This window comes from Cherax quadricarinatus, chromosome 19 (assembly GCF_038502225.1).
Source record: "Cherax quadricarinatus isolate ZL_2023a chromosome 19, ASM3850222v1, whole genome shotgun sequence".
Lineage (NCBI taxonomy): Eukaryota > Metazoa > Arthropoda > Malacostraca > Decapoda > Parastacidae > Cherax > Cherax quadricarinatus.
This window is the reverse complement of record NC_091310.1, coordinates 35101921-35109442: the sequence shown is the minus strand read 5'-3', so window position 1 is coordinate 35109442 and position 7522 is coordinate 35101921.

Below are 7522 nucleotides of genomic sequence, written 5' to 3'. Positions count from 1 at the left end.
CTTCCCAGCACTCGAACATTCACTTCTCTTACAGTACCAATTACTATAAATGTATTAAAGAACCATGGTGACATCACGCAGCCTTGTCTAAAGCCTACTTTTACTGGGGAATTATCTCCCTTTCTCCTACATACTCTAACCTGAGCCTCATTATCTTCGTAAAAACTTTCAACTGCTTTCAGTAACATGCCACCTATTTCATACACTTGCAACATCTGCCACATTCCTTTTATCCATCAGTACACATTCTAGCAAACTACTGTCAATACACCCTATATCATGTATCATATGCTTATTTATCCTATTTTTCTTAAAATATGTAATTTAGCTATTGCCAAACCTCTTTCTATACAAAGTTCAATCATTGTCGTTTACCCCTGGCACCCCAAACTTACCTACCCTATGTCTTTCTCATGTACATATGATGTAAAACAACCAAAGTGGGAGTTGAATGAAAGCTTTAGGCCTTTCACGTTGCAATCAACACATCATCAAGAGCGTGAAATGTTGCAAAAATGAGTAGGAAGTTGATGGACGGAGAAAAACAAAGGTAGAGGAGAGAGAGAGAGAGAGAGAGAGAGAGAGAGAGAGAGAGAGAGAGAGAGAGAGAGAGAGAGAGAGAGAGAGAACTGTCAACATATTAAAATTGTTGGTGACCTCAACCAATATCTTATACAGAGAGACTTTGATGACCTTGCGTTAGTGACCCAGTAGTGAGTGATCTGTCAGAAGGTATAATCACTTGCCAACTCCTTGGTTATATTGGATCATCTGACCACAAGGCTGTCTTTACGACACTGAAGAATCCAACAGGACGATGTGAAGAATCTACACACGCACAACCTGGCTGTGAGAAAGAGGAAACCGGCCAATTCTTTGCTCTGAGCTCGCCACCTCCGATTGGGATGTTCTTCTCCAAGGTGATGTTGACAACCAAGTAAAAGCCTTCACTGAACACATCTTTAATCTCCATCAAGAACACATCCCTCACCGGTAGTATGTGATGAAGCCTACAGATCAGCCTTGGTTTTGCTTCCATTGTAATGAGGCTGCTACTGCTAGGTACAAAGCTTGGAGAAGGTACAAGATGCATCCTACAGGTTGCGCAGGCAACCTGTAGACAAGTGGGAAACGTCTAGAAGTGGGCCATCTGTAAATGGGAGGCTGACACCAAAAGAAAGATGGCATCAGGTAGAGTGGGCTCCAAAACCAGGTGGTCCTTGGTCAAGGACCGACAAGGTTATTCACCTGATGAAATTATTCCACCTCTACATCGACAGGATGGGACTGTCTCTATTAGCAGTCAGGAGAAAGCTGACCTCCTTGCTGAACACTCTACTGCCAAGATGCAAGTTCCTCATCCAGCAAGGGAACCTCATTGGCTAGCATCAAGAACTGTATCAAAGTTGTCAGTGGCGACAATAAGGCAGGATGAGGTGTATCTCTTCATTAAATCGCTTGACCAAGATAAGGCTGTGAGCTCAGATAAGACGAGCCCAAGAATGCTGAATAGATGTGCAGACCAGCTAGCAATACTTTTAACTCGCATCTATCAGCACTGCCTAGCACAGTGTAAAGGACCTCTGCAGAAAGAGGCGAATGTAGTCCCTGTTCATAAAAAAAGAGCAGAGTAGAAATTAGCAACTACAGACCAGTGTCACTCCTGTCAATCACTTGCAAGATTCTTGAGACAATAATCTCACGGCAGATGATGGAGTTTCTCGACTACTACTCACTTATTTGTGACCGTCAGTATGGCTTCAGAAAAGGTTATTCTGCTGCTGATATGTTGTTAAACCTCTCCACTAAGTGGCACCAGACACTGGATGAATACAAAGTCAGACAGGAAGGACATTCCTGACTGACACAGCAACATCTTGGGATCTTAATACAGGGAATTCTTCACTTGCCTAGCACTTGGGCACGACCTACTTCCACATTGGACAAATGTGATACCACCTACGACTGCTGCACCTCTCCCACCTACGGTATATAAGCTACTTCTTCGCATATATGCTGTATTCTTTTCTAGATTAATGGACTGACCACATCGACTCAAGGCTGAGGGACTGATTATTTCAGACTCCTCATGTTCTTCAACGCTCTCCTTTGTATGGACTGATGAAGCCACTGTGTGGCGAAACGTTTCCTCAACAAGGATTCCCAAGTGTTGCACATGTGTCTAATTTATCAACTTGTCGGTTCTCTGAACCATTCATCTACATACATTCATAGTGTTTGTTTATTATTAAATAAGTGCAAACTTATCTAAAATATATTTAGTTGGATTAGGCTAAATTAAATTGCCCTTATTATAATATGATTAGGTAAATTTTCAAAATTTTTTTTGGCACAAAATTGTTATTTTTTTCATTAAATGTAAATGAAAAAATATATCTTTAAATGCATAAGAGAATTTTTTAGAAAGGACTTAATTGTGAATGAGTTCTTGCTAATTGACCAGTTTTACGTATTCGGCACAACACACAGACACACACACAGATACACAGACACAGACACAGACACAGACACACACACAGACACACACACACACACACACACACACACACACACACACACACAGCGAAGAGGCGGGGCCAGGAGCTATGAATCGACCCCTGCAACCACAAATAGGTGAGTACAAATAGGTGAGTACACACACACACACACACACACACACACACACATACACACACACACACAACAGTCAAAGACCAGGTAATCAGGCTAAGGAAGGAAGGAGGAGAGACAACAAGAAATGACCGTGAAGTATGTGAGGAACTCGACAAGAGATTTAAAGAAGTGTTCACAGAGGAGACAGAAGGGGCTCCAGAAAGACGGAGAGGTGGGGCACACCACCAGGTGCTGGACACAGTGCACACAACCAAGGAAGAAGTGAAGAGGCTTCTGAGTGAGCTAGATACCTCAAAGGCAATGGGGCCGGATAACATCTCTCCATGGGTCCTAAGAGAGGGAGCACAGGCGTTATGTGTACCCCTAACAACAATATTCAATACATCTATCGAAACAGGGAGATTGCCTGAGGCATGGAAGACAGCAAATGTAGTCCCAATCTTTAAGAAAGGAGACAGACATGAAGCACTAAACTACAGACCAGTGTCACTGACATGTATAGTATGCAAAGTCATGGAGAAGATTATCAGGAGAAGAGTGGTGGAACACCTAGAAAGGAATGATCTCATCAACAGCAGCCAACATGGTTTCAGGATGAGAAATTCTGTCACAAACCTACTGGAGTTCTATGACATGGTGACAGCAGTAAGACAAGAGAGAGAGGGGTGGGTGGATTGCATTTTCTTGGACTGCAAGAAGGCGTTTGACACAGTTCCACACAAGAGGTTAGTGCAAAAACTGGAGGACCAAGCAGGGATAACAGGGAAGGCACTACAATGGATCAGGGAATACTTGTCAGGAAGACAGCAGCGAGTCATGGTACGTGGCGAGGTGTCAGAGTGGGCACCTGTGACCAGCGGGGTCCCACAGGGGTCAGTCCTAGGACCAGTGCTGTTTCTGGTATTTGTGAACGACATGACGGAAGGAATAGACTCCGAAGTGTCCCTGTTTGCAGATGACGTGAAGTTGATGAGAAGATTTCATTCGATAGAAGACTAGGCAGAACTACAAAGGGATCTGGACAGGTTGCAGACCTGGTCCAGCAATTGGCTCCTAGAGTTCAACCCCACCAAGTGCAAAGTCATGAAGATTGGGGAAAGGCAAAGAAGACAGCAGACGGAGTACAGTCTATGGGGCCAGAGACTACAAACCTCACTCAAGAAAAAAGATCTTGGGGTGAGTATAACACCAGGCACATCTCCTGAAGCGCACATCAACCAAATAACGGCTGCAGCATATGGGCGCCTAGCAAACCTCAGAACAGCATTCCGACATCTTAATAAGGAATTGTTCAGGACCCTGTACACCGTGTACGTTAGGCCCATATTGGAGTATGCGGCACCAGTTTGGAACCCAGACCTAGCCAAGCACGTAAAGAAACTAGAGAAAGTGCAAAGGTTTGCAATAAGACTAGTCCCAGAGCTAAGAGGTATGTCCTACGAGGAGAGGTTAAGGGAAATCAACCTGACGACACTGGAGGACAGGAGAGATAGGGGGGACATGATAACGACATACAAAATACTGAGAGGAATTGACAAGGTGAACAAAGACAAGATGTTCCAGAGATGGGACACAGCAACAAGGGGACACAGTTGGAAGTTGAAGACACAGATGAATCACAGGGATGTTAGGAAGTATTTCTTCAGCCACAGAGTAGTCAGTAAGTGGAATAGTTTGGGAAGCGATGTAGTGGAGGCAGGATCCATACATAGCTTTAAGCAGAGGTATAATAAAGCTCACGGTTCAGGGGGAGTGACCTAGTAGCGACCAGTGAAGAGGCGGGGCCAGGAGCTTGGACTCGACACCTGCAACCTCAACTAGGTGAGTACAACTAGGTGAGTACATGCACACATGCAGCAGTATGCAGCACCAGTTTGGAACCCACACCTGGTCAAGCACGTCAAGAAGTTAGAGAAAGTACAAAGGCTTGCAACAAGGCTAGTCCCAGAGCTCAGGGGAATGTCGTACGATGAAAGGTTGAGGGAAATCGGACTGACGACACTGGAGGACAGAAGGGTCAGGGGAGACATGATAACAACATACAAGATACTGCGTGGAATAGATAAGGTGGACAGAGACAAGATGTTCCAGAGATGGGACACAGAAACAATGGGTCACAGTTGGAAGCTGAAGACTCAGACGAGTCACAGGGACGTTAGGAAGTACTTCTTCAGTCATAGAGTTGTCAGGCCTTCAGCCAGAGATCAGTGTTTGTGTATATTTCGCCTGCTCTCGCGAATTCCTTGCATTGTTAAATTCTCTAGTAAGGCTGATGCATGCAGGGGATGAGATGAAAAGCTGTAAGCCTTCTCCCTGAAAGCTGGCTGCCTTGGATCAAACGTGTAGCGCAAGCTACACGCCAAGGTATTGTCCAGTGTGGGTAGATTGGTAAAGCACTGCGTACCTTGTCCTAAGGTTCGTAGGTTCGAGCCTCCTTCAGCCAGAGATCAGTGTATATATATATATATATATATATATATAGATCAAAATTCTGTTTCACCTGAGTAGATATAACGTGATGTATGATGATTATGGACCTGTTATCAATCATTACACTTCCTTTACAATATATTCGGTCACCTTCTCAAATAATTTTTATGGTTTTATAATATACTGGCTATGATATTCGAACGGTAATTAATTCAAATATGCACTCATAAATCTACTTATATATACAGATACACAGAGTGTACCAGCGATTAACTTTGCCAACTAATGACCATCGTCGTTACAAGCTTCACTAATTCATTCATGAAAATAATCTACGCTCATGTTCACTATGTCTGAGTTGCCTAATGTTGTTTCTGCCCAGGTGAGAGAGTAGAGGAACTTCTTTCCTCAACTGTATTTGGGTGTAAGTCGACTTGTGTCTGGCTACTGACGTTTGCATGTCACATTTGACACTCATGGAATTATGAACATCTATGGATCACAGAAAGTCGTTTGTGATGAATATGTTATAAAACATTCCTGCGTGATGGGCGAAGAGAAATTCATTCGGATTATTAACCAGGAGGGTTAGTAACCCAGGATAACCCCCCCTCCCCCCCCCGAAAAAAAGGCCAGTGTGGTTTATTTCCACATAATGCAACTCCTGTCAGTCGACTAACATCCAGATGCCAACTTACTGTTAGGTGAACAGGAACAACAGGCGCAAAGAAACAGGGGACTACGGTTCCGCTCCTGCCAGGTTAGAAAATAAAACCTTCACTTATAAGCAGAAGACGCTACCACTTGAACCACGAACCCAAAAGAAGGGAGAACATTAACCATCATTCATTCAATTTTCGGAATCACAGTTCAAACTATCCTCTGCACAGGACCATCCCCAACCCTCCTTCAGAGTGCAGGCAGGACCATCCCCACTCCTCCTTCAGAGTGCAGGCAAGACCATCCCCACTCCTTCAGAGTGCATGCAGGACCATCCCCACTCCTCCTTCAGAGTACAGGCAGGACCATCCCCACTCCTCCTTCAGAGTGCATGCAGGACCATCCCCACTCCTCCTTCAGAGTGCAGGCAGGACCACCCCATCCCTCCTTCGGAGTGCAGGCAGGACCATCCCCATCCCTCCTTCGGAGTGCAGGCAGGACCATCCCCACTCCTCCTTCAGAGTACAGGCAGGACCATCCCCACTCCTCCTTCAGAGTGCAGGCAGGACCATCCCCACTCCTCCTTCAGAGTGCAGGCAGGACCATCCCCACTCCTCCTTCAGAGTGCAGGCAGGACCATCCCCATCCCTCCTTCAGAGTGCAGGCAGGACCATCCCCATCCCTCCTTCAGAGTGCAGGCAGGACCATCCCCACTCCTCCTTCAGGGTGCAGGCAGGACCATCCCCACTCCTCCTTCAGAGTGCAGGCAGGACCATCCCCACTCCTCCTTCAGAGTGCAGGCAGGACCATCCCCATCCCTCCTTCAGAGTACAGGCAGGACCATGCCCATCCCTCCTTCAGAGTGCAGGCAGGACCATCCCCATCCCTCCTTCAGAGTGCAGGCAGGACCATCCCCACTCCTTCAGAGTGCAGGCAGGACCATCCTCACTCCTTCAGAGTGCAGGCAGGACCATCCCCACTCCCCTTCAGAGTGCAGGCAGGACCACCCCCACTCCTCCTTCAGAGTGCAGGCAGGACCATCCCCACTCCTCCTTCAGAGTGCAGGCAGGGCCATACCCATCCCTATTTCAGAGTGCAGTCAGGATCATCCCCATCCCTCCTTCAGAGTGCAGGCAGGACCATACCCACTCCTCCTTCAGAGTGCAGGCAGGACCATCCCCACTCCTCCTTCAGAGTGCAGGCAGGAGCATACCCACTCCTCCTTCAGAGTGCAGGCAGGATCATCCCCATCCTTCCTTCAGAGTGCAGGCAGGACGATCCGCATCCCTCCTTCAGAGTGCAGGCAGGACCATCCCCACTCCTCCTTCAGAGTGCAGGCAGGATCATCCCCATCCCTCCTTCAGAGTACAGGCAGGACCATCCCCACTCGTCCTTCAGAGTGCAGGCAGGACCATCCCCATCCCTCCTTCAGAGTGCAGGCAGGATCATCCGCACTCCTCCTTCAGAGTGCAGGCAGGACCATCCCCATCCCTCCTTCAGAGTGCAGGCAGGACCATCTCCACTCCTCCTTCAGAGTACAGGCAGGACCATCCCCACTCCTCCTTCACAGTGCAGGCAGGACCATCCCCACTCCTGCTTCAGAGTGCAGGCAGGACCATCCCCACTCCTCCTTCAGAGTTCAGGTAGTGCATATCCCATCACCAGAGCTCAAGACCGGCTAATTGGTTTCCTCTGAATCCCTTTATAATCCGTATTCATAATTTTGTTCCAGATTTACAGCGTGAGCCAAAAGTTAAGTTTTCTATGAATAGACAGGAATAGAAAACGCTCTTCTTCA